This window comes from Bactrocera neohumeralis, chromosome 6, assembly GCF_024586455.1.
Source record: "Bactrocera neohumeralis isolate Rockhampton chromosome 6, APGP_CSIRO_Bneo_wtdbg2-racon-allhic-juicebox.fasta_v2, whole genome shotgun sequence".
NCBI lineage: Eukaryota > Metazoa > Arthropoda > Insecta > Diptera > Tephritidae > Bactrocera > Bactrocera neohumeralis.
The window spans coordinates 74,512,842-74,538,574 of record NC_065923.1 but is presented as its reverse complement, the minus strand read 5'-3'; the positions used below and the strand labels follow the sequence as shown (position 1 = coordinate 74,538,574).

The 25,733-nt window shown below is 39.2% G+C and overlaps 1 long non-coding RNA gene across 6 annotated transcripts in view; it reads left to right on the top strand.

The window, feature by feature from the left end:
* LOC126761174 (uncharacterized) overlaps positions 1-25,733 on the top strand; it is a 951,325-nt gene that overhangs the window by 539,429 nt on the left and 386,163 nt on the right. The window lies entirely within an intron of this gene.

Here is a 25,733-nt window from a genome sequence, read left to right as displayed (position 1 = left end):
CAATAGCCAAAAGTTGACCGCAATCTGAGAGAACCGGTCAAAGTTGATAAAAAATGGAAGCGAAGTTCAGTTTTTTCTTCAACTGCTTTAGCTTAGTCCACTGTAAATGCATACCGAAGGCCCCAACGATGGATGGGGCTTGTCCTTGATTTCTCTCAGACTTGACTTTGATCTCTCTCACACTGCAAAATTTTCACAAAATGATCGATTAAGTGGATAATCTAATCTTAGACTAGATTGATTCGATAGGTTAGGTGGTAAGATTGATACAAAATCAATGGATCTCACTTGCATTGATAGTATTCCTCCTTTGTGTTACCCGAAAGCTTCTAAAAATTGGTCACCAAATCCTCATAAATCGACGAAGCGTTTTGAGCTCACCACAAATTTATTAAGACGGTTAATAACAATCCCAAACACTTCGGAGGATTCGCTAAAGATGTGCCGACCGAGTTGTTTCATTCTCAGTCTGGCCAAAGCCAGGCAATAGCGAAGATGACTCCTCTTCGTCTTCTTCCAAACAACTTTGGGGATATTCGTCCGACAAACTATTTAGTCTGATCACGTGTGAAACCTAGGAGTGTCTAGTTAGAACACTTAAAATTTCGAGTTTGATTTTGTTAAGAGCCAGTAGTTCGAGAGACCTCTTTCGGTTCATTCTGTACCTGAAGTTTTGGTCTGTCGCACAAGTTCTGGTTGTTGACTCTGCGCTCACTGGAGATCCAAAGTTTCAACGCCAGCACGCCAGAAGAAATTGGAAAACCGACTCGCTTCCAATCAGATGAAATTGGGGAAAGAGTACCCGCCCTAGCAAGCTCATTGTTTTTGCAGTTTGCGACGATTCCGCTGTGACCGGGCCAGCATACAAGTCTAATATGGAAGAAACTTGAAGCTATTGCTAATGAGGTCATGCTTTCCTTGACTAGTTTACTCAGCGAGCTCAAGGCCAGTATAGCCGATTCTAAATAATACTAAATTGAAATTAATTTTTATTTTAGCATACAAACAGAGAACTCTGTAAGCTTTTGCAACAAATGAACTTGTGGAACACTTAAAGAGAAAGTTTCGCCAATACCAAAACTTCGAGACTAGCAATAAAGTTCCGTTGGCGAAAAATCTTCTACTCTAGTCGATAAAACTCCAGTTCTTGTATGAATATTTTATTTGCTAAGATATTTTCATCATCATTACTCAAGGTATTGCTACAATCGCCGAATAAAGTCAATCAAAATCATAATTTAGATACTTTTTATACTCTTTTATCCTATTATGGCTTCGGTGGAGCCAAATTTAACGTTTCTTATTTTTTTCTGATAGAAAAGGTCAATGTAGACAATTGGGGCCTGTATAGAGCTATTCAGTTGAAATAAATTTATTAGAAAAGAAAGATTTTGATGATAAGACTTGGCCAAGACAGCATCTAACGTACACTAAAGTCATAATAAGTAACTACATGTTACAGTAATTAGTGTAGATCCAATTAACTGTATGATTTTCTGGTTGAAAATGGCACGGTCTTATTCCAAAAATCACATAATACATCCACAGCTATACTTTTTTATGAATGATGTGTGGGGTTTTTATCTTTACTAATGCACTCGTCTAAACAACAGTTTGAGATATGAAGATTATAAGTTTTAGGCCCTCAAGCTCGAGTCAGATAGCGGACAAAAAAACACTACTTTTTGTTGCTTAAGGCGCTATAAGAGTAGCTGTAGGCATGGTAAGAGCTTTAACCAATCATAAAGAGTAAACTCATCCTAAACTTAAAGTGCTCCAAAGGCCTTACCTTGCCTACGACTACTCATATAGACATATTATGTTTCAATTTCGGCAAGGAAGAGTTTTGAAGCAAATTAAGCTTAAGATGAGATTATTATTTATGATTGGTTAAATAACAATAAGAACTTTGTAGCACTTTAAGCTTAGGATAAGATTCTTTTTTCTATTTGGTTACATAATAATCTCACCCTAAGCTTAAAGCGCTCCAAAGTCCTTACCCTGCCTACAGCTACTCAGAAAGACATGTGATGTTTCAACTTCGGCAACGAAGAGTTTTTCAATTAGAATTACGGCATAGCTTTCAGCCTCACAACCAATTTTAAGCCTCACTACACCCACAAAGAACGCTCAAAGTTAGCATTGCTCCCCTTCTATGCATGAAACTTCACCAATTTAATATACTTTTGTTATAGCTCAGTAATTTGTAATATGTAATTTGTATGCCCAACAACCCAAATATAGATCATATCATGATATTAGTAGTTTTTGGTAAATTCTACGAAAATCGCGCTCACACAAAAAGTAATTTAATTTAAGTACAAGCAGCAATAATTTAAATGTTATGCGCGTTTGAAGATTCAGCAGAAAGGCCCATTCCCTGCTTATCGCCAATAGTAACAAGGCGATTTATTATAATTTTAGAGTAGCAGCTACAATTCTTACTGTGTGTGTATGTGTATGTTTGAAAGAGTTTTCACTCTAATAGATGGTAAGCAGGAGATGTGTAAGACGATATACTTATATGGGTATTTATGCTCTTATATATACATATATATATGTACTTAGATGAAATATATAGGTATGAGTATGTAAGTTTATGTGCATATTTGTATGTATGCACAGTGTGTTTGTATGTAGATACCGAAGTGAACGTGCTCGATAAGCACTGTCTTAAGCCAACAAACAGCCGGGTAAAATATAAAAGTAAAATACAGAAACAACAACAACAATAATGACAATAACAACAGCATTAGCAACAACAACAATATTAGCAACAACAAAAATAGCAATACTAACAGCGGAAATAATCGTAACAACAAACATAATATCTACAACAAAAACAGTGACAACAACAACAACAGTAGCAACAACAACAACAGTAGCAACAACAACAACAACAATACAAACAACAGAAATAAAGCAACAACAGCAATAATACCAACAACAACCATAATATTAACAACAACATCAAAAACAACAACAACAACACAAACAACTACTTCGAGCGCATGTAAATCTCTATCTCAATTTACTTGTATTTATCTATAAAAGTAAGTTTGTGGAAATTTTCAATTTATATCAAGATGCAAAGCAGCACAAACTCCAAACTGGTTGCAACATTGTTTTTGTGCGCGTATGACGGTGGCGCACGAACAAACAGTCTCGCTGCCTTAACTGGGTCGCCTGGGATGCGATGCCTCGGTATATATGCGAGCATCAGGGTGTGTATGTGTGTGTGTGACTACCTGCCTCGCGCCATTGGGGGGACGCTGCCACACGTTCTTATCGCAAATCAGTAAAGCGGTCATAAGTACACATGCACACACATTATATGTGTGTGTGTTTGTGAGTGGGAACAAACTTACTCGAAAATTAATTAGCTCACAAGCAATGTTGTACGCTGGCGACCGTCTTCCGCGTTTAACTGCCACCAAATCGAAAACCGGCAGCTGCTATCGCGTTTGTAGCCGCTCCCCAGTTAAAAGATGCAAAAGATATGGAAAATACTGCAGTTACATGTGAACGCACGTACATACCTATATATGTATGTATGTATGCATGTATATATAAAATAATATATTTATAAGTATATATACATATGTATGTGTGTATGTTAACCCGGTTAGAAGCTGCAGCGATAACGCGCATAAAACTATATTTACAAGCGTAGATTTCTAGGCAAACACACACACACACACACATACCATATGCAGCACTGTAAGCCTATTTGCTGACTGTTTACCCTGCCGTATGTAAATTTCTTTAACTAGCCGCAGAGGTGGGGCATACTGCAATTGGAATCGGGCTAATATTTTCCGTTTTATTATTATTATTTTGTTTGTTTTGTTGATTCTATTTTTGGCTATTACAACCTAAGCTCTTATCAGCCGTCTTTCATCTTTTCGCCGGGTTCGTGTTCGCAGCAATGTTGCTCGGCTTGTAAATCTTACAAATAGTAAGTTTATCTGTATATATACATAAATGTATGTGTGTGTGTATGTGCTGCTATAGCAAATGCTTATAGTTTGTTAAGCTGCTTTCATATCTCGTTTGGCCTTAGCAACGAAATGCTGGTGCATTATCGTAATTGAATAAATCCACACCCAATTTCCTGGAACGCCGCAGTTCACTGCGCATCTACTGCGCATGTGTGTGTGTGTGTGCTCGTTATATATTATTTGCTTGCAGACTGCATGAATGCTTCTTTGCCTATAATTGAGTACAAGTAAGGCTATGCAGTGAAACTTTTTTTGTTATTAACTATAAAGAAATATGAGCGGAAAAGCTAGCAAAGCTGCTTATAATTTCAAAAATTTTAAAAGCAATATTTATTAGAGCAAATTTGATTTTGCTTTAAAAGTAGAGATCACTGTGATTCTATTAAATTTTATTTATAGTTAACAAGAAAAACGGAGAATATCATTCTTAAATATAGTAGTTTCCTCACAAGAACTTGCTTTTGATCGTTCGATTTGTATGGCAGCTATATGCTATAGTGGTCCGATCTGAATAATTTCTTCAGTTATTTCAGCGTTGTCTTGGATAAATATATTTTTTAAATTTCGTGAAGATATCTTGACAAATAAAAGAGTTTTCCATACAAGGTTTTTATTTTGATTGTTCAGTTTGTATGACAGCTATATGATATAGTTAACCGATCTGAACAATTTCTTCATATGTTGCTGCGCTGTCGTGGAAATTAATCTATGCCAAATTTCATGAAGATACATCGTTAAATAAAAAAGTTTTCGATACAAGTACTTCAATCCGATCGTTCAGTTTGTATGGCAGCTATATGCTATAGTAGTCCGACCTGAATGATTTCTTCGAGGATTCCACCGTTGCCTTAGAAAAAACTCCATGCCAAATTTCTTTAAGATATCTGCTAAAATGAAAAAGTTTTCCACACGAGCACGGCAATCCGATCGTTCAGTTTGTATGGCAGGTACATATGTGTTATAGTGAACTGCTATCGACGGTTCCGACAAGTAAGCAGCTTCTTGAGGAGAAAGGCACGTGTGCAAAATTTCAGAACGATGTGGCAAAAACTGAGGGACTAGTCTCCGACGTCTTCTTCTGGTTGTTACAAACTTTGTGACAAACTCAATATATCCAGTTCTGGTTATAAAACTTAAATTTTTTATAACCATTTTCCAAATGTGTACCATGTGATTCTGTCCTAGGATATCAATTTTTATGTACGCTCTACACATTGAACTCGAGTTGAACTGTAGGCCTCTCTCCTAACTTCAACCGACTCCTACCACATTTCCAGAAGTCGATATTTGAAAATCAAAGCTCGCAAATAAATGTTTGCGCTTTGAGATTCGTGATGTCTTTCGACGAAAATTAGTCACCTCGAGTTTAAAATGAGTTCACTCCAATAGTTGAGCGGATTTACTGACTGAGTACACAGACTGTGCCCACAATATTCGGGCATGACCCCAGTAGCAATAGCTTCAAACTTCTTCCATAATATGTGTGTCTGGCTACACATTAGAATTACCAGAAACTTGAAAGTCGATAGGTCAATTTCATCCGATAAGAAGCAAGTCGGTTTTTCGATCTTCTACTGCGTCTGGCTTTAAACTTTTGGACCTCCGGTGAGCTCAGCAAGCGCTTGCCAACAACTAGAACTTGTGCGGCTGCGAGATTTTTCTGGCCCAAAGTTAACCATAAGAAGCCCTCTCAACTACTGGCTCTTAGCAAAGTCAATCCCGTAATTATAGGTGTTCTGACAGCACACTGTTCAATAGGTTTGCAGCTAAATTGCTTATCGGACGCTCTTCGCTAAAGCTGTGTGAAGGAAGGCGAACAAGACAGCGCACCTTGTCACTTCCACCGCTATTGCTCTGCACTTGCCAGGCGGAGATTGGAATATCTCGTTAGACACACATTTAGTGAACCCAGCGAAGTTGCTGGGATTGATATTAACTGTCTTAATAAATTTGAGGTAAGCTCAAAACGCTTTGATGATTATGACGTTCTTTCGATAACAAAGGATGAATATCTTTCTGACCAAATAAGATTATTTGATGATCCATTGTTAGGAGTTTAGGGGTGACGTAAGGAAAGAATATCTGCCTGCCCAAATGAGATCCAACGATTTTGAATCAACGCTATGACTTATGCATCTAGAATTATTTTAGAAAAACAGCCTTTCGCTGAAGCCGAAAATTTACTAAAAATTGTTAATAATTTATTGTGTCCATACTTTTTCGAAGATTCTTCCCAATGAGCACTTATTTTCTATAAAATCTTGCTACGCAAAAATTACAAATACTTTGAATATAATAAATGACACTAGCCAATATTCTTGAGAGACCTAGTACCGCAAGTTCCTCCCGCTTTCCACTCCCAAATTCAACGGTCCAAAAGGAGCCTCATCTACAATGGATATAACTCCACTTAAAAATTCGTAACTTGTAACTTTCAAATTAACAGTCAATATTTGGCTTTTTAGTACAAACAGTCAGACCAAAAAGTATGTCAACCATTTTCCTAAAAATCACACATTTTTCCCTGCAAACACACGCAGCTAACTAAACAAACTAGTCAAGAAGCGACGGGCAACGTGTGAATAAAATCGGAGAAAAAAAGCATCAAATCAAATAAACAAGTAAAATGCATTTGTGAAATTCACACTCAAATGTCAAAAATAATGAAATGAATGATGCACTGAAAATATATAAAAAAAACATATACCAACATTGTTAATCATTGCAACGTGTATGTGTGTGTGTGTGCATCCACTACAATGTATTTAGACATTAGATGCTGGCAGTGTAAGTTGCAAATGGCTACAACGTTTCCAAGCCACGCTGCTGTCTATTGTGCTGCTTGATGTTTTTGTTTGCTGCGCTGCCCCCGCCGACAGCCAGCACTACTAGCAGCGCACTTGTTTGCGTTCACACCCTGTTATTATAAGTGCGCTTGCATGAATGTGTGTGCGTTTGTGGGTGTTAGTGTAAGTTTTCACTCAAGCAATTTGTCAACTCACCTGTGACACGCCGCAAAGTGACAACAACAAACACAACTGCAATAACAAATGCATATGCATACATACAGACGTATTTGTGTGTGTGTGTGTGTTTCGACTTCTTAACGGCCTTTCAATAGCAACACTGCTGTCCAGCAGCTTATATACATACATACATATATAAATGGCTAGCCAGAGAACCTCAGCAAACGCCTGTCGGTGGAGCGCTTCCTTCACATGAAAACAACTGCTTGTTATACCCTGAACAGGGTATATTAAGTTTGCCATGAAGGTTGTAATAGCCCGTAGGAAGCCTTGGAAATACACAGAAGAAATCCTCGGAGACTCTATATAATATTATATGTATATACATAGATATGTATATAAATGAACAGCGTGGGGAGTTGAGTGGATTTAACCATCTTCTTCAGTCTCTCAGTTTTTGAGTTATCAATCTGAAAATTTACATATGGCTGTTTCTGTTCAAGAAACTTCTAAATTTTCGAAATCGCCAATATCGGACTACTATAGCATATAGCTGTCATACATACTGAACGATCGGAATAAATATCTTCCTGAAAAACTTTTTCATTTAACGAGATATCCTCACGAAATTTTGCATGACTTAATTTTTAAGATCGTGCTAAAATGCCTGAGGATATTTTTGAGATCGGATTACTGTATCACGTGGCTACCACACAAACCGACCGATTAAAATCAAGTGCTTGTATGAAGAACTTTTTTATTTGACCAGATATCTTCAGGAAATTTGGCAAATATAATTCCATAAAACAACGCTATAATCTCCGTAGAAACTTTTTCATATCGGAACACTATATCACAAAGCTGCCATACAAACTGAACGTTCAAAATCAAGTGCTTGTATGAACAACTTTTTTAATTGACGAGATATCTTCAGGGAATTTGGCAAGAATTATTTTCTAAAACAGTGATACAATCTCCGAAGAAACCGTTCAGATCGCACCGTTATTTTATAGAGCTGCCATACAAACTGAACGTTCAAAATCTAGTGCTTGTATGAAAAACTTTTTTAATTGACGAGATATCTTCAGGGAATTTGGCACGAATTATTTCCTAAAGCAGTGGTGCTACAATCTCCGAAGAAACTGTTCAGATCGTATCGTTATTTCATAGAGCTGCCATATAAACTCATCGTTCAAAATCAAGTTCTTCTATGAAAAACTTTTTTATTTGAAGAGTTATCTTCATGAAATTTTGTAGGAATTAGTTTTCAAGGCCGCTCTATTATCGCCGAAGATTTATTTCAGATCATACTGTTATATCACATAGCTGCCATACAAACCCAGCAATCAAAATCGAGTTCTTGTATGACAGCTTTTTATTTCTGAAGGGTATTCTAGCTACGAAGCAGCCAAAGTTAACGCTTTTCTTGTTTTTGTTGCTTTTTCATAGGTATTATTGTGCCCTTTGCTACCAGCAATTGCTCATGTGGTTTTTGCTGTTGTTCTGGTCTTCGCCTTTTGTTATTCGTGGTAGTGTTGTAAGCATTGTTAGCATTGTTTGATTTTGATTGATGTCTTTCAAATCAGATTTTAATGATATTTAATGCCGAAATTAATTAATTTTAAATTAACACACACACAAGCACGAAAGCGCTAATACACACATACATATGTGTGTCTTAGATTACATAATTGTATCGGGTGATTTTTTAAGAGCTTGATAACTTTTTTTTTAAAAAAAACGCATAAAATTTGCAAAATCTCATCTGTTCTTTATTTGAAACGTTAGATTGGTTCATGACATTTACTTTTTTAAAGATAATTTCATTTAAATGTTGATTAAAAGATGGCGCTACATGCCACACAGCTCGCGATTCTATGGCCATTTTGAGGGAAAACTTCGGAGAACAATTCATCTCAAGGAATGGACCCGTAAGTTGGCCACCAAGATCATGCGATTTAACGCCTTTAGACTATTTTTTGTGGGGCTACGTCAAGTCTAAAGTCTACAGAAATAAGCCAGCAACTATTCCAGCTTTGGAAGACAACATGAGAAGAAATTCGGGCTATTCCGGCCGAAATGCTCGAAAAAGTTGCCCAAAATACACACACAGCATAAATATCTTCAAAAAGTTTATATATATAAAGAACCGATGAGATGGCAAATTTTATTTTATGCGTTTTTTTTAAAAAAAGTTATCAAGCTCTTAAAAAATCATATTAAAGTGCTGCGAAGTGGAAGCACAAATGAAAGTGCGTAAGTGAGCTACAGGTTTACACACACTCATATATTTATATATATATGATGTATAACCGCACATACGCACACTTGCCTTTGCTAAGCTGCAATTTAGTTTAATTTCTGCGTTTAGACGTATTTTTGTTGCCGCGACCGCAGCTTGAACTTGCATGCACCATCACACATACTCACATATACATATGTATGTACATATATGTATGTAGCTTGTCAAGCACTGTCGCTCTCTTTCAGCTTTATTTACTTTACATGCGTCTAATAAATGTGTTTCACCTTTCTCGCTTTGAACATTTGTGGTTTTTCGCTTTGTTGCGGTTTTTCTAGGCAATTTTCCTTTGTGGTCCAACAAAATTGGTTTTCGAAACAATTGTTCTTACTGACAAGCGAGCATATACATGTGTATGTTATAAGTCTTTATAAAATATGTCATTAGGCTGCTGCTTTAAAACTTTAAAAGTTTAAATCTATTCTGTCGAATTCTTACAACAATAAATCCAATTTGATGCTAATACTTGGTTAAGAGAATGTTGGAGGAAGTTTGAACTGCTACAATTATTGAACGATAGACTTTGCTGAGAGCGAAGAGTTCTCTAGACTACTTACTATTTACCCTGGGTCAGAAGGATCTTGCGACTGCACAGCTTGCTGAGCTGTTCTGAGGTCCAACAGTCCAGTAGTGAACCACAGAAAGCCAACCAAGCTGCTATCTGTTTTTTCCCAGTTCTTTTAGTTGGTTCAGATTTTTCTCTCTAGAAGTCAGTTAATCCAGCAAAAGCACTTCATACCTGTTTCTTTCTTAAGCGGAAGAAGTTCTCTCTTAATTTGCTTCTATCTGCAGTTGCCAGTATGAAAATCTGGTTCCACTCGGTCGGCTTGGCATAGCCAATGTTGCAGCCAAACTTCCTATAACGACCATAAGAGCTTTCTCTTTTAGTTTTATCACCATTTCCTTATGCGAAACCAGTAGTAACTGTTTGGATTAACCACTCTTGCGACTTCACCAAAAGCATCAAAGTAATATTATTGTGATATTACAACACACCTGTTATATTAAAACTCTTTTCTAGTATCACTAAAGTGTGTTAGATTGCGTGGAGTCATGAGCTAGAGCTCGATTAATCACGGAATCAATAGGAAATCGCGATATCTACTATTCATTACTTTTTAAAGACGGTAGTGAGAGGAAGTGCATATTACCTTCAATTTTCCGTGCTCGCCAGCTGAACTGAGGTAGGAGTTCCTCTTTAGGACCTCAACCGTCGGTAAGTCTGGTCCGAGAACATCAAGGGGGAATCACGGCCTCTACAGTTCATTACTTTTTAATTATGTTAGTGAGCAAAAGTGCTTATTGCCCTCAATTTTCCGGTCTCTGAAGCTGAATCGAGTTCTTCTTCCTCTTTTTTGTAATTAAAACCGTCGGTCGGCCTGGGCCGAGAACATAATTGCAAAATCATGGTCTCTACAAGTTATAACTTTTCAATTTCGTTATGGAAAGGAAGTGCTTATTATTTTTCAGTCTCGGTAGCTGAACCGAGTTCTTCTTCTTCTTTGGAACCTCAACCGTCGGTGCGTCCTGTCCGAGAACATCAATGTGGAATCAAGGTCTCTACAATTCATTACTTTTTAATAACGTTAGTGAGAGAAAGTGCTTATTGTCTTAAAATGTTCGCTTTCTTCTTCCTTTTTCTTCTTCTTTGGCCCGAGCACTCAAAACTTGTCAGTTGCCTATATCCTTTACGAGTTAACGCTAGCTGTAAAACCCAAATGTAGACAGATCCTTATGCTTCCATCGGATGCGTGGGCGATCTTGCTTCCGTTATCTGCCCTAGGATAACAAAGTGAATAGGAGTTTTTCGTTAGAGCATCATCTTCCACGTACACAACATGGCCTAACCAGCGCATCCGTATGATTTTTATGCGCTTAACTATATCCATGTCGCCGTAGAGTCGATAGTTGGTGATTCCATCTGATTCGATATTCATCGGTCATGCGGATGACTCCAAATACCTTGCGGAGAATAGTTATCTCTAATGCTTCGAATGCTTTTTCATATCAGTTCATCAATGTCCATGTTTTTGCGCCGTATAATGCGACGGGAATGATAAAGAGACTAATGGAGCGTAATTTTTGTTTGTCGGGAGAAGCATCCACTTCTCAATTTCCTACTGATCTCAAAGTAGCACCTGCTGGCAAGAGTTATTCTGCGTTTGAAATCCGCTCTTACATAGATCGTTTGCGGAATTAATGCTGTTTCCGAGACAGACAAAATCCTTCACTTTTTCAAAGTTGACAACAGCGACGTAGTTGCCTGGATATGAGTAATGTTTGTATGTGGTCTCCAGTTACTTTGTTTGTCGCTCGTTCACAACAAGACCAGTCACTTTCGCTGCTTTCGCTTGAATTACGAGTTTTCTAAGCAAAAATAAGGTTCCGTTGTGGGACCTCTGCATATGCGACCTCATATTTGCTGTCAAATGAGAAGCTCCGTATGCGGAACTACTAAATATATACATATGGCTGTGTATTTATGGCCATTATATAACCTGGCAACTACTCATTGATGGCGCTGTTGTAAATTAATGAAGCCTTAGATAACAATTGAGAATTTACAACGAGTTAAATGCTACACTTCATCAGCAGCAGCACTTAGTTCAAAGCATTTTTGCTGCCTCTAGACATCACTCCCTCCGTTTTGTGCCTGACATTGTGTTCGTGTGCGCGTACAAAGCTTTGACAATTCACTTTAATCAACTGTTTGCATTATTAACATTTCATTATTATTTCAAAAAGCGACTGGCAAAAAGTCGGTTCGCTTTTGTGTACGCAATTTGAAAGTGATGTAATATTAATGACAGCTTTTGGCGCAAATTTCATTTAGCTTTGCGGCACTCCTCTGCGCTTACGCCGGCGCTCTCATTCTTCCGCCTGACTTTTTCGCTTGACTTTGATGCCCTTGAGTTGCCGCCGAAACAGACTTTTAAAGTTACTCCAGCCGTTAATCAGTTGTAATTAGAAATTTATGCATTTAATATGAGTGTTGCTCATTAGCGCGCTTTAATGGAGATTCTAAATACTTGCGCGAAGATTTGATTAAATTTCCAATAAAAGCGATTTATAAAATGTCCGGTGAGTGTGAGATAAACACGTAAGTGAGTGTTCGAAAGTTTGTAGCTTACTTATGACAACCTTAAAGGTCTTTAGTTCTGGATAAATGTGCTTGTTGGCTTAAGCTTCTTACATGCAGATTTTTTTGAGTCCCACTCCCGCCTGTTCAATGCGATGTCTGCAGGTATGCCCTCCAAAGTGTTTAAGTCTTGACCTCGCAAACGCTGGACAGTTAAGAAGGATGTGTTGGACTATTTCGAACTCATCTTCTTCCATGCATAAACTGCAGATGGTATTTTGTAAAATTCCCAACTTTACAGCTTAGACGACAATAGGGCAATGTTACCTAGCCTTACTGAGATCTCTTGCGATCGAACTTTGGCCAAAAAGCGTTTGCGACAGCGCATGTACCGAGGTGGCCAAGCGCTGGCCAACCTTCAGCGAAGCCCGGCTATCTACTAGTAGAACACAAGAGGATATGGGAGCACCGACCCACTTTTATTCTATACATAACGGTTCTAGGGTGCTTTTTTTTGCTAGCATATCAGCTTTGCAATTTCCTTCGACTCCGCTATGGCCTGGCCATATACCAGTTTTGTCAAAAAGACACTCGATGCTATTGATAACGAGGTTAGGCATTCCTCGATCAACCCTGAACACACTGTAAATGAGTTCAAGGCTAGTATCGCCGCTCTGCTATCTGAGTGAATGGTCACTTTTCTGAAGGAGGCTGCGCTCCGAAGCAGTAGATCTGCTGCTACCTTAATGGTTGAAACCTTGGATTGAAAGACACTGCGATAGTCTGAAGTTGATGGAGAGCTCCTGGCAGTAGACCCCTCCACCAAACCTCCTCCAAAACCTTAAACCATACGTAAAAAAGCTCACTGGCCCTCTCCTGCAGTGGTTTTCTTACCACCCACAACACTCTCGTCGGTCGGTATATGGGCAGAGATGGAGCCACCAGAGTTCGGTTTGGCGGTTCTATGATCCAAGTGATCCTAATGTAGTCAAAGTCTGTTAAGAACCCATATTCTCTGAATGTATCTTAGTGCACCACAATTGCTGATGAATGCCGCTCGTGGAACGCTCTGGAGTTTCTTTGCAAGTGTGGTCTTTTCTACAGTCCTCCAACACAAAAAGACTCCATAGAACATAATAGGCTGGATTATGGTGTCGTAAAGCCAGAGTACCACTTCCGTTGGGAGACCCCTCCTTTTGCCAATGGTTTCTCTACAGCAGTATAAGGCAATCGATGCTTTTTTTGCTCTCTCTTCGATTTTCGGAGAAATTCGAAAAGCTTTCGTGAGTTTGAATCTGTGGATGATATAGTGAGCCCTAGATATTAGACTTCGTTTTGAGTTGAGTTTGAATCTGTGTGCAATCGTTGGCTTTTTTGCTCTCTCTTCGATATTCGGAGAAATTCGAAAAGCTTCCTATCTGGGATAAGCCCTAGATATTAGACTTCGTTTTGAGTTGAGTTTGAATCTGTGTGCAAGCTCTATGATATAGTGATCCGATGTGAATATTCTTTTCTGGGATTTTATCATTTATTAGTACTAATTTTTGGCCGTAAAACGAACATAATAGGCTTGATTTTGGTGTTGTAGAGCCAGAGGACCACTTTTGTTGGGAGACCCCTCCTTTTGCCCTTAGCTCTTCTTCAGCAGTACGAGGCAATCGATGCCTTTTTTGCTCTCTCTTCGATATTCGAATTCCATGAAAGCTTGTTAGAACCTAGAAGTACTTCGAAATAGCTCTCAGAGCTTCCACACACCTTCATACGGTGCTAAGTGGTCGAACATAAGCAGTTAAGTAGCACATATTGCACATATTCATCGACTTTAAAGTGTATATATTTTATGTTAAATATAATTTTTCATGTTTATCCATACAGAGGTTATACCCCTAACCTTTTGTGCGCGCAATTAAGCTAGAATCCTTAGAAAAGACTTGCATTTATGTTTGTTCCCAAATTTGTGTTTGCCCTAACGAATCCAAATACAACGCTGTCTAATTAAGAAATTGATTTTACGAGTATTATGATGACAATAACAACTACAACGTACCCACCAGCGTTGATAGCACCAACAGCGAAGACAATAAAACAGAAAAATCAGAATCAGCCACACCTTTGATTGGCAATTCACCGCCGACACCGCAAAGCACAGGACTACAGATATGAATGTATGCATGTGCTGCCATATTGAATATGCAAATCGAATCAAATACAGCAGCAGCAGCAGCTACAACTATTAATTTTGTGGACACTTGCTACCAAGTCAGCCACGTACCATGCCAAAACCGCCGAGTGGCGCGGTGCAGAGTGTCGTGAGTGTCCACACTTTCGGGCAATACGAGTACTAATTAATTTACCAGTCAATTTTGTGGTTTTCAATTTTCATTTCGCTTCACAGCGCACAACACCGATACACACACATACACACATATTTGTATATACAATACAACCACACGGAAGGAGCAGCAGCTGCTGTGCTGGCAAGAAATATTGAATAGGCAAGCGAGGTGGCAAGTTAGTTGGTGGGGTGGTTGGCGCAGCGCAGCACAGATAGCAAAAATCTTCGACAGGTGGCAGGCATCAGCAGCAACACGCTCACATATATATACATGTGTGTGTGTGTGCGCCTGCTTGCAACTGAAGCGCCATAATAGTTGAACTGCTGTGATTGTTTGGGGCGCGCGGGCAAACTAAGCCACCTACAACTCAACCGCAAACAATGACAAGCAAATATAACAACAACAACAATGATTCATCACAAACACACACACACACAGATATTTGTGTACATTGTTGCTGACACCGAAAAGCACTTTTGTTGAGGTTTTGTACGAAAACCTGCTCACTTCACTCCAAAGTGGAGACTCCGCAACGCCACAAAGCAGCCAAAATTGTGTTCTTTGCCAGTTCAATTTAGTAGTGTGCACACACTTATGTATATACATTTCTATGTTTGTATATATATAGTGCTGTATTTGTATGCTGTGTTCCGTTGTCTGTCTCACAGTCCGGTTGTATTTCACACAATCAACGCTTTTGATTGTCAGTTTGTTGTTCGAAACCACCAAACCAATGCAATTATAGCAGCGCTACAAATACACACACGCACACATATATACAAACATACACCGAAAGACACTTATAGACAATCAAAGTAAATGAGTTGGGCGCGCATACCGCCGTTCGTTGCAAGTGCCACAACCGGCCCATTAGCATACAAGGCAACCTAACACCACCACCTAAGTCATCAGCGCCACCCCCTGTCACAGCGCGCGCCTATTACTCACCCGCCGCTACATAAAATTTAACTTAATTTTGTTTATTTTCGGTTGTTTAATTTATGTTTCGGCCTTCGAACAGCGCGCTCATCGTCCCTTTTTCACGCTTTATTATATAATTTCTCTTCAGTGCGCTGTGTATCTTGTCAACGAAGTACATTTGTGGCTTTGTTTGCTTACAAGTATTGTTGTTGTTGTGTTGGTCGGCGACAAGTGTCGGACCATCGAAGAATATGCCATATTTCTTTAACTTTGACAGGCGTGTGTCAAAAATGAAATTTGTCACATTAGTGTAATGACGTTTGTGGCTGTGGCAGACAAACAAATTAAAGGGTTCGGTTGGCTGCACCAAAAATAAGCAGGGAAAGTCGTCAAGGCGCTTGCGGTGTTAAAAGGAATTAAATTTATACCAACCGACATGGATTGTTAATAAGCAGGCCGGAAGATATAAAAACAGTCATGCTGGCGTCTTAAAAATGATATGTTTTTTGGCATTTCGTAGTGTAACCTGAGTGTCAGAAGTCCACTGCGAAGTTTTTTTCTTTACAAATCTCAGTTCCAGTTTTTGAATACACTTTCGCAAGGTTCTCATAATAACCAAAAGCGCTTTCTGTGGCATCACAGCATATTATATGACATTAGCCTAAATGTAGGCAATATTTATTGGAAGATATCAAAAACAGCACCAACTTGATGTCTACAATTAGGCTAGGCTCACATTCGATCAAAATTTGTAATGGTAAACTATTACAGAAACATTTTCCCTGGTGTCCTGCTCTAGATATTTTCTGCTGTCTCGTTCTGCCTTGATTGCTGCTTGGCTGTCTAAGTACGTAGATGTTGATTCTGGAATTGCCTGTAGATGCATTAGAGGCCAGCTCCGGAGTTTTCGCAATAGCAAGCACCTCAGCTTGAAATATACTTTAGTGGTCCGGCAATTTAAAAGGTTGCCTTGTGCCTAACTCTGTACAGTATATTGCCGCACGAACTCCGCCGTCCATTTTCGAGCCAACCGTATAGATGTTTAGAGTGTTGCGCGTAGCTAACATACCTTTACACCAGCCATATTTTTCTATATATAATATACTTTTAACCTTCCTTCCCAGTTGAAAGGTGGGATCATGTAGTCGGTGTTTGCCCAGCCGCCATTACCCACCGAACTATGTCCGAAGGTTCTATATGTTAATTCACCTACAGCCAGCAGTCGTCCCGCCGACAGTTTTCAGCGGAGAGGTCTATAGGTGGCAGGTTTAGTATCAGTTCCAGAGCTGCCGTTGGAGCTGTTCTTAAAGCTCCTATTATGTAGAGTAAAATTGGTCTTACAATAGCTGTGTAGAACCAGTGCATGAGAGAAGGAGAGAACCCCAGGTTGTGATTAGCATCTGCCTACACTTAAAGCATAGCTAGCTTTCCTTACTCTTTCTTCCACGTTGTGCTTCTAAAGCAGTTTGCTGTTCAATACTGGTTCAAGGTACTTGGTGCGATCCTTGAGAGAGAGCTGTGCTACATTTATCGAAGAGAACTTCCATAGAGGAATTTTGTGTTTTCTTGTGAAGACAAGTAGATCCGTTTTTTACGGGTTTAATCCCAGACTTGCTTGCGATGTCTGATTCTGCACTATTATTCCGATGGCAATGTCGTCCGCATATGCCAATATCTCAGGGGCCTTACCTTCCAAGTCCCTTGTCCGCGTTCGTATAAACGCGAATTAAACCTTCATTTTTTGAGATCTCGACCTGAAAATTTTCTCACGATGTTTTCTCATCAAGAGACTGCTTATTAGTCAGAACTGCGGATATCGGACAACTATAGCATACAGGTGTCATACAAACTGACCACTCTAACTCAAGTCCTTGTATGGAAAACTTTTTCATTTGACAAGATATTGTCAAGAAATTTGGAACAGGTATCTTAGGTCTTAGTCATGGCTACAATCTTCGTACATATTGCTCAGATCGGGCAACTATAGCATATAGCTGCCATATAAACTGACCGCTCCACCTCAACTCCTTGTATAGAAAACTTTTTTGTTTAACCAGGTATCGCCACGAAATTTGGCACTGATTTTTGTCTCAGGTATCCTTACATTGTCATTAGATTTTATTCAGATCGAACCGTTAGAGCAAATAGCTGCCATACAAACTCACCTATCAAAATCAAGTCCTTGTATGGAAAACTTTTTTGTTTGATGAGGTATCATCACGAAATTTAGGAAAAACTTTCACTTTAGACATGACTCCTATCTCTGAAGAAATTGTTCAGATCGGTCAACTATAACATATAGCAACCATACAAACTGACTGCTAAAACTCAAGTCCTTGTATGGAAAACTTCTTGATTTGACAAGGTATCATCACAAAATTCCTCGGAGATTATTATTCAAGGCATCGCTACAATCTCTAAAGAAATTGTTGAGATCAGATCACTATAATATATAGCTGCAATACAAACTGAACGATCAAAATCCAGTACTTGTATGAAAAATTCCTTTGTTTGACGAGCTATCTTTACACAATTTGGCATAATTTATTATACAAAACATAGCTTTAATATACGAACATAGTGTTCAGAGCGAACAGCTATAGCATATAGCTGTCATATAAATGGGCTCATTAAAATCGATATAATGGGTTTTACTGAATTTTTTTTTTTTTTATTGAAATTGAAATGAATTTTTGATGACTCATGCCCAGCTCTTGACCGATGCTACGGCTGCTACTATGCCGGTCTCTTTCGACCAATTCAGCGATTTCATCGCAATTTTCGACGACAGGGCTTCCGGAGCGTGGCGCATCTTCGATCACCTCTACACCAGAACGAAAACGTTCAAACCATCGTTGTGCGGTGGAAAAGGAAACTGTATAGAGTCCATAAACTGCACAAATTTTATTGACGAGATGCATTTTTGCCTTTATCGTAGTAGTACTGTAAAATATGCCGTATTTTTTTATTTATTTTGCTCCATGTTTGCGACGCTATAACTCACGAACGACTTAAAGAAACGACAATCAATCAAACACGTGAGCGTGAAATGAGCTTTCTAAAAAGGTATAACATCACCGATGTGACGAATAAAACTAGAACTACGCGCTTTCAGCGCCAACTAGCGAAAATACCGCAAGACTTTTTTGACAACCGAATATAAAACTTCTTATGCCATTTTATGTTATGAAAATGCACCTTTAAAGTGTATTTTAGCTACAGCGTAGCCGAAGCTAATGTTTTTTTTCTTTTATGTCATTTCTTTCATAAAAAATAGATTCACCTTAATAAAATCGGCGTTAAAATAATGTGAAATCGATGCTCGAATTTATTACTATTGTGCATTAATTGTGTTATTGTGAATTAAAGCGAGCATTGTATCCAAGTAAAATATCGCTTTTTCGCATCTCGACAGACACGCTTTAAAGCTTTGATAGATCGCTGTGTGAATGCTCGGGTTATGTAAATTTAAAGGGCAAAGTTGATAGGCAATCGATACCTGCGCGACACTATCAAAAATATTGTATGCATAAATAACAAACAAAGCCAAACAAATGCATGTGTGTATGATTACATATGCATATATACATATGTGATTATCTATGCTGCATATAGTACATATGTATATGTATGTATGTATGTGCGATTTTGTGCTTGTTATTCGTGACATTGTGTCAGTTATTTGAATACTCGCTTTGAGCTGTGCGTGCAGACACTTTGTTTGCCTTTGACAGCCAACTGACATATAATTCACACACACGCACACACACGTCTTCACTTAACCGTTGGAATTATATTTGTATAAATTTCGTGATGTTTTGTGGAAAAAAACGCATATAATTTTCGTTAATTTTGAGTGCTGTAATTAAGTGAAACACCCACACGCATTCACCAAGTGTTTGAGTGTATGTGTATAAGTGTGTGCGTATGCAAATGTTTGTCTTCGGTCGTAACATACGTAACGTAAATTACGTATAGTTGTTTGTATTTTACTTATTCATGCATTAAAAGCTTCCTAATAACAGTAATTATTAGATTAGTTGCCATTGTCGTAAAGCTAGAAGCGCCCACACACGTACTTTGTGTAAACGAACTTCTCACATTTTACCCACCTGAATGCATTGGCGAGATTATTAGCTGTTTGAGAGATGGGTCACGGCGTTGGCAATTATCGCGAGCGTGTGAGCGGTGTGCGTGACGGATATGTGCTTATTACTTATATATTTCGACTGACCACCTAAGTGATTAAATCGTGGTGGAGCATTTATATATAGTATCTCAATGGGTTGTTAATATATGTAGATATAACGGTACTTAAGAGTTATCGTGTTATTTAATAGCTGGAACAAGTCGAAAATACGTCTACGAGTGCGCTGTAGCTAACACAAGACCGCAAAATGCTCGATTTCGTTTTTAAATAATTTATTGAAAGGAGCTTTTCTTCTGTTGTGACAAAAAAACTACCCGGAAATTGTAAATAAAGCGCAAAATATTTAATTATTCTTCAATATTTATCGCCTTCAAAGTAATGCCCACAAGATATAATACACTTATGCCAAGATTTTTCCAGTCTTCGAAACACTTTTCATAAGTACTTTGTGGGATAACCTGCAGCTCTTTCAGCGAATTTTGGTTTTATATCTTCGTTCGACTGAAAACCAGTTCCTGGGAGCGGCAATTTCAGTATGGCGAACAAAAAAAAATCACACGGAGCCAAATCTGGTGAATACGGTGGCTGATATCGGTGATGTTCAATGTATTTTTGGCTTTAAAATCGGTCACATTCGTGCCTCGATCTCTCTCCGTCTTTGAAGGCTTTGTACCACTCGTAGGCTTGGCTTTTTGATAAAACTGAGCCACCGTAAGCCTTTTCCAACATTTGCTTTGATTCCGCTACTTCTTCTGTTTTGAAAACAAAAAAAAAAATGGTTGTCAGGTTTGCCAGGTTTAGGGGTAGTGAGACCGATTACGTACCAAAGCAGCTCCCCTTCCTTTTAAACTGTAACAGTAGCAAAAAATATATTCAAGGTGAAAGATTAGGTTAGCTTATGAGGTCAATTCTTTTTGGAAATTTACGTGAAGAGCTTAGAGCACCGGTCCGTTGTGTAACCTAAAACTTCCAAACTGCCATATAATAGATCTTAAAACCCTTAAAAAACGACGGGTAATGCCAGTTTCGGCTATGATTCTTGGGTCCCCAAAGATCAACTGACCGTTGAAATGTACATTAATCATACAGAACCTCATAAAGCTTCGGCTGTGCCTCCTGGTTGGCCCAAGGTCGACTGACTGTCGAAATGTGGAGCAGAAAATGTCTGGTTCACCAAGTCGTCCAAGAAAGTGAGTGTCCACCTCACCTTCCTCCATACACCTTTGGCAATTACAAGTCTGACAAGATTTTTAGCCTTACCGCATGAATGCCTATGCGACAGTGGCTACTAAGTATTCCCACGATTGCGGCAAGATGACTTTAAACAAGGCAAGATCTCGGTATGTTTTCCGGTAAGTCAAAAGCATCTCGCAGCCACAAAGTAACTGATATTTGACGACGCACGCGAGTTTCATTGGTTCATCGCTAGAACGCAAGACGCCAATGCAGATCCCACATAATACCGTTATACTCGTTGCTATTCCGATGGAAGCGACACAAGGGTGATAAGCTTTGCAGTTGCTAGCGATTCCGCTGTGACCAAGCACCCAAACGAGACTGATGATGAAGTAGTTAGTTGCCACTTTTAGTGAGGACAGACACTCCTTGACTAGCTTTGAGCGCACAGTTGCCGAGTTCAGCTCAAGTATTGCCTTGCTGCGAACGGCGCCGAATCGATTCTCCATTGTTCAGGCTTAAGTCTTTCCATGATGAAATGCCAAACAATACTGAACAAATACATGACAGCTTGATACGACTCACGCGTGATCTGTCAAAAAAGTACCTCTGCTTAGATCACCCTTTACACTAATACTGCTTGAGAACTTCAAACACGTCAGTGTGTGCGTTAAGTAAATATCTTTTGTGTATCTCTTAAATTCTGTTAATATTATCAAATAAATTACTAAATATGCATTTTGACACTTGTCAAATGTCAACACATAATACCGTTATCTTGGCAAAATAATTGCCAATATGTTGTAGAACAAGTGATTTGTACAAATTTTAGTAACTTTGCACGACAAAATCGCACACATTCAATCAATATGCATAATAATCATTAACAACTAACATGAACAATAAGGGAATTTGCACATTTGACAGCACAACGGACCGGGGGTTTCATGCGAAAACTCATGTTAAGCGTTAATTGATCACCATGTGGAGGTGAGGACATCAGTAGGAATACAAAATTACGGATTATTTTGAGCTGTGCGTATTTGCATGTATACATACATATATCACAGTAGCTGCAACAACAATTTTTTTGTGTTTAAACCAAAATTCAGACATTAAATAAAACATGCGCTTTTATGCACACAAAGGCTTATAAACGCAATAATCTGCACACACACACTCACATATTTACAATATATAAAAGTTGTAAGCGTAAGCTATGTACATACATATATACACGTATGCATGTGAAGTTTGATTGCCTGCAGACAATCACTGTCAGTAGCTTATAATCCGATTAAAATGTTGTATTGTGTATTTGAGTAGGTTTTTATTAAATATTGCATATTGTTGAAGAATTAGCACATGTCACTTACGAAACAATTTAATTAAGATTTCATGTCCATTTGATGGACAGTGTGGCACAATGACTACAAAACCATTAGGTATGATATATTATGCTTATACATGTAGTTATAGATAATGCTAAAGTGAAGCAGATTATGGAAATTTGGTTATGAATTATTAAGATTTTAGGTATGCTTAATAGTAATTGATACTATATACAACATATATAGTGGATATTAGTTACGAGGTACTAAAAATTTCAAAGTAGACATCAGGTACTAGATATTTGATATTTGGCACTAGGTGCTAGATACTAGACACTCTATATTCCATGACTGTGATTAGATAATAAGTAATAGCTATTAGAGGATGGAGTCATGATATTGATATCATCAGCCTCAACACCCGCGCCGTTAATTCTGCTTTCTTCAGACTGGACAAGGAAGCAAAGCAAATGGGTCTGGCAGTGAACGAGGGCAAGACGAAATACCTCCTGTCATCAAACGAACAGTCGTCGCACTCGCGACTTGGTTCTCACGTCACTGTTGACAACATCCGGTGTATTTTACATTTTACGCGGGTACCTGCTGACGACAGCCTTACTCCACGGCGCTCAAAAGCACAACGAATCAAAACAATGCGTTGATCAGCGCCCTGAGAATTGGCCAATTGGCAGTGTGGCATGGACACACTAACCACCTTGGTAGGGTTCGAGGCCCATCTAAAACCTCTGCTGTACTTTGGGTCCGGCACCCGGTTGCAATGCAACTCCACATTCAACTGACAAAGTCAGTTCTTCCCGCGATTTGGGTTTTAACCATAACCACCACGAATCTCCACAAAGCACCAAACCCAATGAGCAGATTGGAGTTACCTCCAAGGGCTACTGCTCCCCGTGCTACCAGAATTAAGTCTCCGGTCAGACCTCGTAACCGAAGCTACTACCAGTTGAGCTTCCATACGCCTCTGGACTGGCAGCCAGGATATTAGTCGCCTCTTACAACAGGCATGCCTTACCACGGGTATATTCGGCTTCCCCCCCAAACCCAAGGGGGTCCCACCTACCCGCAGGGGGAGTCACTGTTGACAGTCATATCTTTGAAGTAGTAGATAACAACAACAATGTCAGCCTGGAAATCCAATGCAGGATAACTCTTGCCAACAGGTGCTACTTCGGACTGAGTAGGCAATTGAGCAGTAAAGTCCTTTCTCGACGAACCAAACCCAAACGCTATAAGTCACTCATAATTCCCGTCCTGCTATATGGTGCAGAGACTTGGACGATGACAACAACTGATGAGTCGACGTTGCGAGTTTTCGAGAGAAAAGTTCAGCGAAAGATTTATGGTCCTTTGCGCGTTGGCCACGGCGTATATCGCATTCGATGGAACGATGAGCTGTATGAGATATACGACGGTATTGACCTAGTTCAGCGAATTAAGATACAGCGACTAACTAGGTTATGCTATCTGAATAGATGAAAACACTCCAGCTTTGATATTATTCGACGCATTACCCGCCGAAGCAAGCAGAGAAAGAGGAAGCGTACCACTCCGTTGGAAAGACCAATTGGAAAAGGACCTGGCTACACTTGGAATCTCCAGTTAGCGCCAAACAGTGAAAAGGAAGAACGCCAGGCACGCTATTGTAAACTCGGCTATAACCAAGTAAGCGGTGTCTACGCCAATAAAGAAGAAGAAGAATAGCTATTAGATGCCAGTTTCAGGTTACTAGAACCTAGGTTAGGTTAGGTGAATCTGAGATGAGAAGGAGTTCAGTTATCATACCGTGCTGACTCCAGATGCTTACAGTGGGACAAGCGCACAAGAGATACTCCATTGTTTCCCTGGTGCCTTGCTTTAGACATTTCCTGCAGTTTTCTCGATGTATCAGCTCCATTCTACTGGCGTGTGTCGCCACCATACAGTGACCAATTAGTATTCCGATCACGTTCCGATCATGTTCCGATCTACAGTTTTGCGCATGACTTTTGTACTCCGGTTGCTCATTCCATTAGGTTTTGATTTTCTTTACCATGCTTCTGTCGTCGTATAGACAATGCAAGTGAAGTCGCCATAATTTTTTTTATAACAAGATCCTTTACACTACACTCCCATGTCCAACGTGTGTTTGTTGTTGTCCGCGAGTTGGCCCCAACTTCACGTACAGAATAATCTCTGCCACCTTATTGATCTGGAGTATGATTTCCAACGCTCCTGTGACATTTTTCCGCAGCAGATTACTGCGGTCTATGAGCGCGACGGTCAAATACCATTTCGCAGTCTCATTAGCTGCCACCGCTGCCTTGGACGTTGTTGGTTTGTTCACCGCGTGCTTGACGTCTAGCTTCCTGGCTACGTCTCTGCTCTTATTCTTTTTCGTAGACGTTTTCTGATCGCTCTCCGTCGAACGCTGCTTCTTTCCAGCGATATGTTCTTCAATGCGCACCAACTACGAGTGGTGAAGTGTTACCGGTCGATTTTCACTTCCTCTCTAGCCTAAACCAGCCGTTTCAACTCTTTTTCCTTCAGTTTGGACTATCCTTCAAGAAGTGCGTAGAAGTTTCTTTTTATACCCTGAACAAGGTATATTAAGTTTGTCACGAAGTTTGTAACACCCAGAAGGAAGCGTCGGAGACACTATAAAGTATGTATATAAATAATCAGTATGTTCAGCTGAGTCGATTTAGCCATTTCCGTCTGCCTGTCTGTCTGTCTGTATATATACGAACTAGTCCCTCAGTTTTTAAGATATCGTTTTGAAATTTTGCAAACATCATTTTCTCTTCAAGAAGCTGCTCATTTGTCGGAACTGCCGATATCGCGCCACTATAACATATAGCTGCCGTACAAACTGAACGATCGGAATCAAGTTCTGGTATGGAAAACTTTCACATTTGACAACGTATTTTCACAAAATTTGGTGTGAGTTATTGTTCGTAGACATAATGTAATATCAGAAGAAATTGTTCAGATCGCATCACTATAGCATATAGCTGCCATACAAACTGAATGATCGGAATCAAATGCTGGTATGGAAAACTTATGCATTTGACAAGATATATACACGAAATTTGGTATAAATTATTTTCTAAGATAATAATGTAATCTCCGAAGAAATTGTTCAGATCGGCTTACTATAGCATATAGCTGCCATACAAACTGAACACATAGTTACTAAAAGAAATGCAGCTGTGAAGGGTATATTAGCTTTGGTGCAGCCGAAGTTAACATTTTGTCTTGTTCTTTTCTGCGTTTATGCTTACAACGGTTTATTGGTCCGAGTCTTCATGGACTGTGGCACCCGTGCGCTGTAAAGCTGGTTTGGCAGTAGTACTACAACCTTCGCAACCTGCTCCCGTTGCAGTGGATGTGTGACCGTTGGAGGCACAGCTCTACGCCTAGAGTTTTATACCTATCGCCTGGTACCTATTTAGCAATGGCCGTTTTGTTACC